This window comes from Zalophus californianus, chromosome 3 (genome assembly GCF_009762305.2).
Source record: "Zalophus californianus isolate mZalCal1 chromosome 3, mZalCal1.pri.v2, whole genome shotgun sequence".
NCBI classification, from domain to species: domain Eukaryota; kingdom Metazoa; phylum Chordata; class Mammalia; order Carnivora; family Otariidae; genus Zalophus; species Zalophus californianus.
The window spans coordinates 36,991,043-37,003,632 of NC_045597.1; positions in this window are offsets into that span (position 1 = coordinate 36,991,043).

The following is a 12,590-nucleotide window of genomic DNA, read 5'->3' on the forward strand; positions in this document are numbered from 1 at the left end:
GGTCAGAGGGAGAAGCAGACTCCCTGCTGAGCAGGGAGCCCGATGTGGGACTCGATCCCGGGACTCCAGGATCATGGCCTGAGCCGAAGGCAGTCGCTTAACCAACTGAGCCACCCAGGCGCCCCAATAAAATTCATTTCTGCCTGACCTTTGAGAGGTTTATAGATGTTTTAAGTTCAGAGTATTTTCTCTATTGTTGTAGTCTGCCTCCCCTTTATTCCAATAGCCTTTTCTCCTTACCTGAGTCTGGATTTGGTTTTAATTGATAATCCCTTTTTAAATGATGATCGGTTTCTGACTTAAGAAAAATTGTTACAGACAATAATTCATGCAAACCCATCTGTACAAATCAGAAATAGAATTAGGATCCCTCTCAAGTTTGAGAGTTTAACTTACATATTTTTAGGAAGAAGAGAATCAGAATAATTTAGTCTTCATTTTAATGCTGGCCTAGGTTTCAAAACACTCAATTATATCCACTTTACTATTATAACTATTTGGAAAAGCTAATCAAATATCATAAAATTGAAGTAGAAAATGAAGCAAGCTCAAGATTTTCACTTCGCATGTTAGGGTGAAATTCTGGTTTAGATATGTACCTTGGGAAAGCTAACATGCTTTACTTGTTGAAAGGAAAGTTTTAGGTATAATCAAATGCCCATCTGTATATAGGGTGTGGCAAGTCATGGAAGAAGACAGGAAGCCTTCAAGTATATCTGAACAATTTATTATATTATATCCCAAGTACCTAGCCCAAGGTGTGGGGCATAGTGTATAATGACTTAGTATTTACAGAATAAATTTATACTATCCTTTTTTATAGTACCTTTTTTTGACACAGGCACATTTCATTTTTTATTTTAGTTCACTCAAAAACATGTCAATTCTTGGAATAAGATTGACAAAAGGGAGGATGTACGTATTTATTCATTGAACAGAAGAAATGGGACGTTAGGAAAATGAGAAAGTGACATGTGTATTTATATCACTCATTTTCAAGTTTAATAAGCAACTCTAAATTTTATGCTTAGTCATCTTGAGATGAAATTTTTCAGGACATTATGTATTTTCTGGTCATTAATTTTTTTATTTTGAATTTATAAACTGATGCTATTATATAATTTCATGAAAGTATAAACTAATGGTATGGTAGTATATTGTCAGTTAATAAATATAAGTTAGATTCCAAAAATCCAATCCAATATGAATAACAATTTTTTTTTAAAGATTTTATTTATTTATTTGAGAGAGAGAATGAGATAGAGAGAGAGAGCATGAGAGGGGGGAGGGTCCGAGGGAGAAGCAGACTCCCTGCCGAGGAGGGAGCCCAATGCGGGACTCAATCCCGGGACTCCAGGATCATGACCTGAGCCGAAGGCAGTCGCCTAACCAACTGAGCCACCCAGGCGCCCCTATGAATAACAATTTAAAAATCAGACTCAAAATCAGTTTGTTGAGAACTACTATCTTGATCCTGAAAATTTTTCAAAAAATGTAATATGATAAGGTTATTGCCAGCTGCAGTACTGGTCACTCTTGGTGTTCTCTCTGTCATTTACATTCCCAAATTTTAGGAAATATGCACCTTTGATGATACTATTTATGTAGTGACATTTATTCTGACTGTTATGCACATACTTATGCTACAGTAGACCTCTCCCTCTAACCTATTTCTTATTCCCTCCCACACTAAATTGGGTTGATGGTGTTGCCTCAGAATTCATGTCCATTAGGAACCTTAGAAATTGGGCACCTGGGTGGCTCAGGTGGTTAAGCATCTGCCTTCGGCTCAGGTCATGATCTCCAGGTCCTGGGATCGAGCCCCGCATCAGGCTCCCAGCTCAGCGGGGAGTCTGCTTCTCCCTCTCCCTCTGCCTCTCCCCCCTGCTTGTGCTCTCTCTCTCTCTGTCTCTCTTAAATGAATGAATAAAATCTTAAAAAAAAAAAGAACCTTAGAAACTAACGTTCTTTGGAAATAGGGTCTTTGCAGATGAGATCGTAATGAATTAGGGTGAACCCTGGGTCCAATATGACTCTTGTCCTTATAAGAAAAGGAAATTTGGACATAGAATCACAGACATGCACCCAGAAAATCAAGGATTGCCAGCAGAAGCTAGAAGAGGCAAGGAAGGCTACTTCTCTTGAAATTTCAGGGGGAGCTGAGACTGTTATCTGGACCTCTAACCTCTAGATCTATGAGAGAATAAATGTCTGTTGTTTTAAGCTACCCAGTTTGTGGTACACTTACAGTAGCCACAGGAAACTAATATATACCCCATACCCAAAAGAACCCTGTGTGGGTATTTAGGATAGGGATTTTGTAAAGATGAATAAAAAGAGAGAGCTATAGGAGCTCTCATTACTCACACAGTGCCATATGATTCTAAGGGCTGCCAGTGTTTTTTGTATCTAACAGGTGGCATCACTGATTCCTTCTCTTAAAGGGGAACAAGGTTTCTTATTTTTTTAATAAGGTCTGAATTAGATAAGGTAACAATCTATGCTGTAAGATATCCAAAAATAATTAATTACTTAAAAATAATGAAAACAACATGTCTCACTCATGTAACTGTCTAAAGCAGATGTTCCTGATTGGAAGCCTATTCTCCTCCAAATGTAGATTGAGGGACCCAGGGCCCTTCTCCTGTTTTGTTCCAACGTCATCAACACATGCCTTCAAACTCACCATGGAAGGGGAAGGAATGACGGTGTGGGAAGATTTTAGTGGATCAGATCTGAAAGTGATACACATTTTTAGTAATTATATATCATAGCCAAAATTCAGATTGCATTGTTACAAACAGGAGTCTAGTAAAAGAGCTGGAGAATTGTTGTTCATATCTTATACCCAGCAAATAGAGAAAGTAAGTTTGGTGAAGGTTTGGTTACAAGGTCAATTCATTTCAATAAATAATTACTGAGTAATTATGGTGGACTAAGAATATGTGCTGTCAGTCTGTAACTAATGCGTTATTAGGGGATAGTCTATAATTCAGAATTCATAATAATTTAAGCCAAGTTTAAGTGGCTCTTAATATATTGAATATTAAACTTAAGTTGATATTATATTTTCTATTTTTATAACTATTTAGGTTTTACTTATTTTTTTTAAAGATTTTATTTATTTATTTGAGAGAGAGAAAGTGAGTGAGAGAACATGAGCGGAGGCGGGGGGTGGTGGGCAGAGAGAGAAGCAGACTTCCCGCTGAGCAGGGAGCCCAATGCAGGGCTTGATCCCAGGACCCTTGGATCATGACCTGAGCCAAGGCAGTCACTTAACCAACTAAGCCACCCAGGCGCCCCATTATTTAGGTTTAAAATTTTTAAATTTTAATTTAGCTTCGCTGGTATAGTATTGATATTTAATGTCATTTTTTATTCATTTGTAAACATTTTACAATTCTCTCCATTATAAACTTTCTGAAATTTTTAAAATAAAAATAACCTTGGTACAGATATGGGAGAGAGATTAAGCAGTATTTAAATATGTACTCACTTCAAACCCATAATCACACCAGTCATTTTAAACTGAGAGAAAAAATGGAAAAGCATGGTTAAAGGAAATGGGCAATTTTGAGTTTCTGAGAGACCTAACTGAATGAACCTCAATGTCAACTGCAGCATTTGAAAGCACAGTTTACAAGAGTTACTTTAGATACCATTACAAGAAAGTATCCTTCCGCGATCTTAGCATAGGACTGAATAGCATCAGAAGCATCTTTAAAAAAAAAAAAATAAGGAAATAACGTTTTGTTCCAATGATAGGCATTGTATTTGCAGACTAAGTCATCTCTTGGTTTAGGAAAGTTAAATGTTGACAGTGTTCTCAGTAATTTATACCCTTCCATTTTAGCATAGAGGACTTCATATAGGTATCCTCACTTTTCAGTTGGGGCAGGATCAGCAAGTGCTGGGAAGGCAAGGCAGCCCCTGCAGTATTTAGACATAAAGTTTGGAGAAGGAACTGAACTAAGCAGGGTCTTGTTACAGAGAGAAAATTATCATTTCAGTCTCTTGCACTTAAATTAAGAGTTTCATAAAGAGGCTACAGAGTTTATTTTCAGGGTGTTTTGATCAATGGATTTATTTCTGGCTATCCTGGGACAAAAATGCCTGAAACAAAATGTGTGTTTTTCTCTCTCTCCATCTCCCTCTCCCTTTCCTGCTCTGGAAATTGTCTTTGCAACCCTTTATCTTAGAAAAAGTTAAAATGCAAATGAAAGTTAAAAGCTGAAGTGTTCATTGTTGTAGATTCGTATCATATTTATAATAGAAAGTAAAGCATCTTTTGCTAAAACTATAATTGAAGGCTGAGTTAAATTTGTGATTGAAGAGGCAACAACCCTGAAGTAAATGGTAGTTAAGCACAACAAATTAAACAACAAATAATGTGTCTAAGAAATATGTAGTTTGGTAGGTAAAAAAATTACCGCTATCATATTTCAAACTAATTATTAGCTTTTAGTACTTATCCTAAACTGTTGCTGAAATTTGTCATACTCCAAGCTTGAAATTGCCATGTAGAAGTAGTTTGAAAGGCAATGGGAATCAGAATAATCCCAAGTAAGGGAAGTTGCAATTCTTGTTATTGGTTGTCAAACAGATGGACAAAATGCTTGTTACACTTTGCACGAAAGCCATGTGTCTAGCATGATTGTACATTATGAGATTTGATAGGGAAAATTCAGGATGTCAGAGTGGATTGTTAGCTTCTCCCCTTCTTATAGATTTGGTAATATCCTGTAATAAAGATACAGACCTGGGTTAAACCTGACGCAGCAGAAAGAAAAGGCATACTTTTTGCCTCTGGCCAACCTCCAAGGATGGCTGAGAAGGACCTGGAGCCCTGTTTGGATAAAAAAGCTAAATTATTTAACAAAAAGCTTGTTAGATTTAACAGAGTTAAGGAAGTGAGAACCAAAATTGGCAATAAGATTGAGTTATGTGAGAAGCGTGATTCCCACAGGCCCTTTCCATAAATATTCTGTTATATACTACCAGGCAGACACAGGAGACAAATTATTTTTATGGTATAAGTGCAGATAGCAGGGAGAAATGCAGATTAACTGTGCCTCCCCATCCCGAACCATTGTCTCCAGTTGTCCAAAGCAGATGCCTCAGTGGAGGTCATTAAATTAAGGGCTAGGGAAGTGAACAAATAACGGAGAATTGTTGCTAGGAAACAGGTAACTCCAAGTTCCAGCTCTAGAATCAGGAAACATGGCTGAAAACAATATCTGACTTTAAGGGAGTTACTTTCCCCGTGTCTGAGATTAAGAGATGAAGTTTGAGCTTCCACTTAGCAATCAATCCTCCATTCACACTTGCCCTTCTCACACACAAATGAAGACACATACACACAAACCTGCAGGGAGTGAGATGATGAAGAAAATCAACACCCAGAATAGGCATTCTTGCCAATTGCCCTCTCAGATGTGGTCATGGATAACACTAAATAAGGGACTCCTTCAGAGGCCCAAACAAAGAGGTGCGAGGTAGGGGGCTGGGGTAGGAGTAAGGACCTAGAAATTTTTTCTATCAAAATAATCTAGGAATCATCCCACTATCAGGGCTAAAAGTTTATACTATTCTTTCAAACAGGATATGAAGTATGGAGAAATGACCACTTAGTTTTCAATTAATTTTTTTCTCCAATGTTTTTTTTCTATTGTATTATCCTTATCCTCTATTTTATCTAGAAATATCTAGACTTTGCAGTTATGTGAAATAAAATATATCCTTAGTTTTCAGTCAAGGTAGTTTGGCTTTTCTTTAACTGATATTAAAAACTTTCTTAGAATGGATACATGGAAATTCTATTCTCTGCTCTTTATGTTTTGGAAAATATCTTTATTTTGTCTTCTGACTTAATTAAGAGTTTGGTAACATCCTTTAGTCAAAATTATGTTCTTTCTGAATTTTGAAGACTTATACTTGGTCTGGAAATCCAGAGAGATGTCTGATTCAAATTTAATTATTGTTGCAGTGTAGAGGACCTATTTTTTTCCTCCTTGAAATTCTGAAATAGTTTTCAGTAACAAATTGTTTACACTCATCTTGCTTGGCCTTCTGTAAGCCATTTGAAATTAAAGACTCCTGTCTTCCTTCAGTTCAGAGAAATTCTTGATTAATTTTTTTTTCAATTTTTCCCCTTGTTTTAGTCTCACTGGTCATATATTTTAAATTCTGGTTTGATTCCTTCTTGTCTTTTCTTTCTTTTTGACCCTTGCCTTTTTCTTTTTGCAACTTATGCTGGGAGATTTTAACAAATTCATGGTCCAAATCACTCAATCAGCTATTTCATTTTTTTAGGATGATGATTAAATATTTTTATATTTCTTTAAATTACATTTTCTATTCCAACCCCATCTCCTACTGGACAGCTCACCTTGTTTCTCCTAGTACAAGATTTAGCCCATGCAACAACCTCTTTATAAAATGCTCCTCTACCTGCATTTACGTGTTTCCTGTTTACTCATCATATTTCAAATAATATACCACATTCTCAGGGAATTCTTCCTTAATTCCAAGGATATTTTTTGCTGTTGTTAAATCTGTTATTTTTGTCTTCATTGCATATATAACTCTGTTTTTATGTTGTTATTTAATGATTTTTCTTCAACTAATTTTGCACTTGTGTGCAATCATACTTTGTGTGATTACAGCCCATTGTAATATCAGTGTGGAATGTTATAAATATGTGTGGAATGACTGAATTAACAAGTTATGGCATGGGGACGAAAGTTTCTTTTTCCCTCCAGCCTCTTCTCCAGTGGTTCTCTTGTTATAATAAGCACTCCTTAGGGATCTCTGCCATTATTATGGTTAGTGATTAATTTCCTAAGACCTTAACCCCACAGTCCCCATTAATGAAATGGTTGTATTTTTATTTCTTTAATGCTGAGATATTTGCCCTAGGGCTTATAAGAATCTTACCTGGTTTTTCTTTATATCCCAAACTGTGATCGCACTATTATCCTGAGTATCATGTTTAATTTCTCTTTTTCTCTCTCCTCTAAGCATGGCATTCCTGACTTCCTCTTCCACCATTGCTTTGAGGAATTCTTCGTTGAATATTCTCATGGTAGCGTTATCATCCTACAGTCAAATTTCAGCCTGAGAACATTCTCTTGATCATCTGTTGTGACACTTAGAGAAGCACATCTCCTCATTTGTGGAATGTGCAACCGCCATTTTCACATTTCTGAATTCTGACCACAGCTTGCAATTATGTGCATTGTTGATTCCATATATCTTTTGATTTATTATATATCTCATTTAAGTCTCTCAGCAATGAGGAATCTGAAATTCAGAGATTTAAGCACACTTCTCAATGACTCTCCTTAATAAATGACTGAGCTAGCTTACTCACGCAAGTCTCTTTAGTATGGAAATCTATTTTAAAATCAAAATTTGTCCATGTCACTCACTTCCCTGCTTAAATTCTTCAATTGCTCCCTGTCACCCAAAAGATTAAGCCTAAATCCTTAAGCATGATACATAAGCCCTTCCATGAATTGGCCTCTTTTTATAGATCCTGCTTCATTTCTTGCTCTTTTACACCACAAACTTCGTACAAAGTGCTTCACACAATATATCATTTCATAGTTCTGTTCTTTTATTCATACAGCTTCTTTTGACAGAAGTGCCGGCTCCACATTTTTCTTTAACATTTATAGTTCTTTTTCTTCAAGTCTTGGCTCATTTCTGCTCTTAATGCTTTCTAAGATTATCTGGGTGGTTTAAATGTTCCTCTACTGCTCTTTCAGCACTCTGAGTATTTGCCTCCTTACATATGTTATATCGCGTAGAAATCAGTGATGTTTTGTCTTTGTCTCCTCCACCAGGATGAAAAGTACTGATTTATTTATTTTTAAATTAAGACATAATTGACATACAATACTATAGTAGTTTCAGGTACAACATAGTGATTTCACATCTGTATACACTGCAAAATGATCACCATGAGTCTAGTTACAATCTGTTGCCTTACAAAGTTAGCACAATGTTATTGACTATATTCCCCATGCTGTACATTACATCCCCATGACTTATTTATTTTATAACGAGAAGTTTGTTTTTCTTAATCCTCTTCACCTATCCAACCCCCCACTCTGGCAATCACTAATTCGTTCTCTGTATCTATGAGTCTGGGTTTTGTTTTGTTTTTTAGATTCCACGTGTAAGTGAAATCGTGCAGTATTTATTTTTCTCTGCCGGATTTATTTCACTTAGCGTAATCTCTTTAGGGTCCATCCATATTGTGGCAAATGGCAAGATTTTATTCTTTTTTATGTCTGAGCAGTATTCCTTTGTGCATATACCACATCCTTTTTATGCATGTATCTATTGATGGGCAGTTAGATTTTTTCCATACCTTGGCTAATATAAATAATGCAACAGTGAACATAGGGGTTCATATATCTTTTTCAAATTAGTGTTTTTATTTTATTTGGCTAGATACCCAGTACTGGATTTCCTGGATCATATGGTAACTCTTTTTTTTTTTTTTTTTTTTGTGAGGAACCACCATACTGCACCAATTTACATTCCCAACAACAGTGCACGATGATTCCCTTCTCTCCACATCCTTGCCAACATTTGTTATTTCTTGTATTTTTGGTAATAACCATTCTGACAGGTATAAGGTGATATCTCATTGTGGTTTTGATTTGCATTTCCAAAATGATTATTGATGTTGAACATCTTTTCATGTTCTTATTGGCCATCTGTGTGTCTTTTTTGGAAAAATGTCTATTCAGATCCTCTGCCCATTTTTCATTAGATCATTTTTTTATTATTGAGGTGTGTGAATTCTTTATATATTTTGGATATTAACCCCTTATTGGATATACAAATGTCTTCTCTCCCATTCAGTAGATTTCCTTTTTCTTTTTGTTGAGTGTTTCCTTCACTTTGCATAAGATTTTTGGTTTGATGTAGTCCCAGTTATTGTTTTTCACTTTTGTTACCCTTGCCTTTGGAGTCAGATTCAGAATAACATCGCTAAGACTAATGTCAATGAACTAACTGCCCATGTTTTCTTCTGGGATTTTTTTTTTTTTTTTTTTAAGTAAACTCTAGGCCCAATGTGGAGTTCACACTCATTACCCTGAGATCAAGAGTCACGTACTTTACTGACTGAGCCAGCCAGGAGGAGCTCCTTGTCTAGGATTTTTATGGTTTTAGCTCTTACATTCAAGTCTTTAATCCATTTTGAGTTGATATAATTGTGAGAGATTTGTAAGGGAGAGGTAAAGTCAAAAGATCATCTACCTATTCGTTTGTTTTTTTCTACTAATGAACAAGATGAAGAAAATATTAAAGTTACTACTATATTATTTAGGGTACCTGGCTGGCTCAGACAGTAGAGCATGTGACTCTTGATCTAGGGTTGAGAGTTTGAGCCCCATGTTGTGCATAGAGATTACTTTAAAACAATTACTACAGTATTACTCAAGTGCTCCTCTCTAGCTTTCTGCATGTCAAGAGGCAGTTGCATTTGGGCAGTTCTGGTCACTGTAGCTCCTTGGTTTTGACTTCCTATCTCTTGATTTCCACTGCATAGTGTTCTCTCCCTGTAACACAGTGCTGCATAAGCAGGTGTCACCAAGCCTATTTCTTGTCATCCTATGTGAATTGAGCCTTGGGCAGCTTATACAAATGCTGATACCCCGCTATTGCTATTGCTGTGAGTAGTAAAGTTCTTTGTCTTTGACGTAGAATTCTTGTGTTTTTTGCCACTATTCAAGAAACTGGAAAACTAATTTGTTAACTTGCAAGTTCTGTAAAATCTCAGACCTTTCACCTTTCACATATGGATGTGTCTTGATCTCAAAGACAGTAGTATTGCTACTTGCTTTAAATCCTGATTATTTTAAAAATATATTTTATTTTCTGACTTTCATTCTAACTGATTTAATATCTTTTACCAATTCTAAAAATTTCTTATCAAAATATTATTTTCAATATTACATTTGCTTCATATTATTTATTATTAATTTTTTAAATTTTATTTTTATGTTAATCACCATACATTACATCATTAGTTTCTGATGTAGTGTTCCATGATTCATTGTTTGTGCATAACACCCAGTGCTCCACGCAGAATGTGCCCTCTTTAATACCCATCACCAGGCTAACCCATCCTCCCACCCCCCTCCCCTCTAGAACCCTCAGTTTGTTTTTCAGAGTCCATCGTCTCTCATGTTTCGTCTTGCATTAATTTTTAAAACTTTTTTATACATGTATTGATGAATTTATCTTCCAGATTATTTAAGTTCTCTTAATTATCATCCATCTTTTCAGTTCTTCATGTTGTATTTTATAATATCCTCAGTTTTGTCCCCTACTTTATTAATTCCCTCTTTTACTGCATATATTTTTAAGTTAACTGGCCCAAGGAGTTTTACATTTGAAAGTCTACATTTTTCTCTAATAGAAATACAATCTTTCTTCTACTTCACATCTACTTGTACTTTTTCATATTATCTCATTCTTTTAATATTTTTAATCCTTTAAGCTTTTAATCATTTTAGATACACCCATTTTTTAATATTGTCTTTTAGATTATAATATTTTTAGCTTAAGGCCTTGGAGTTTCAATCACTTTTATTGTATCTGATTATTCTAAATTGTGGTTGATTGCTTCCTTATGTATTTTGTAATTTTGAATTACTCATATCTTAGAAGGTCTGTGTTATCTTTTGCAACCTGAAGGGAGCTTCCTTCTCAAATACTTATGTGGATCCATCTTTTGTCCCTGCATAGGCAGTCCACTCCAGACCCTAATTTTAAAGACCCAATATCTGTGTCATAGCCACCATGCTATATGCCTCCCTTATTAGCCACAGCATCACTTGATGTTTCTAGTATCTCAAAACCACTTTCCAAATTAATTGATTTGCTAGAATGACTCATAGGACTCAATAGCATGTTACAGTAGTAGCTAAAATTTATTACATCAAAAGATACAGAGCAAGATCACTATGAAAAAAAATATGCATTGGGTGGAATCCACAAGGGTCAGGTATAGTCTTCCAAGTCATTATCCTACGAAGTCTCACGGGACACATTTTTCTATCTTGTAGCAAACTACACATGCAGTATGGCTCAGCTCAAGGAAGTCCATTTGAATCTCAGGGTACAAATATTTTTGTGAATAACTGGTAACATAGATATGTTCTACTACACAACCAGCCGTGATAATAGAAGCTCAAGATCCTGACAGTGAAAGCAGGCATGTCGTTAATGTTTGCATAAAAATCATCCTCATATGTCCTGAAAATATGGTACAGCATGCCCCATTCTTCTGGGTATATGAAACATAAGTAACATAAGAATATTCTGGGTATGTGAAACATAAGTCACGTAAGAAAATGCAAATAAGATAATCATATTTGGGGGTTTGAACAAGAGTCGGTCTTGGTTCCAAATTACTGTAGAGACACTCTAGAACTGAGAAACCAAATCTGCCATGTTAATCTTTTCTCTATCAGCTTTGGCTCATTTTTTCACTCCCTTCTTGAATTCTGTTCTTTAGGCGTTTTACTTTCTTGTTTGTAAGTATAAATACTCAAAACATGGCTTTATTTTATTCAATATTTATAAGTATTTTTAAAAATATTTTTTTTTACTTTTTCTTATTCTCCATATTTTCCTGTACACATTTCTTTATATGAGGGACTCTGCTTGTTGACGAAAGAATTATTTGTGCATATTTGTGTGACTCAGCATTTCTCACAGTGGTAATAAAGAGCTGATTATGCTGACGTTTGCATACAGAGTATGTACATGACAAACATTTTAATAATCTATCACATATCTATCTATCTGTCTATCTTCTATCTATCCATCCATCCATCCATCTAATCTTCACTTGTTAAATAACTATAATGAAAATGTTATAGTTCCAGAAGGGAAAAAAATTAAGATACAAAAAAAACCCCAATAAAGTCATGTACACTCTTCTACAGTTTTGTCTTTGTATCACAAATGATTCCAGTTCAAGAGAAAAATATTTCAAAGATATGAACTATCCTACATCATCACAGTCAAAAATTTTCCTTTAAATCAGATTTCATTTGAATCTTCAATGAAGATCTTACTCTTTGAAAAAAAATTGTTATAGCTCAAGACCACTGTAATATTGCCACTAGCTTTCATATCCCTCACATTTACCTATTTTGCTTAAATGTATTAGTTTTGAACATACTAAATTTTCACTAAGGGGCACCTGGGTGGCTCAGTCTTAAGTGTCTGCCTTCAGCTCAGGTCGTGGTCCCAGAGTCCTGGGAGATCGAGACCTGCAGATCGAGACCTGCATCGGGCTCCCTGCTCGGCGGGAGGCCTGCTTCTCCCTCTCCCACTCTCCTTGCTTGTGTTCCCTCTCTCACTGTGTCTCTCTCTGTCAAATAAATAAATAAAATCTTTAAAAAAATAAAAATAAATAAATTTTCACTAATAGTTATTAAGTTGTGTTTTGTATATATTCCATTCCTCAGTTGTAACTGGAGTTCCTCTAGAAGTATTTGCATAGCTTTCTCCTTATTAGTTAGATCCCTGTTTACTCTGGTTTATTGCTTTGTTTC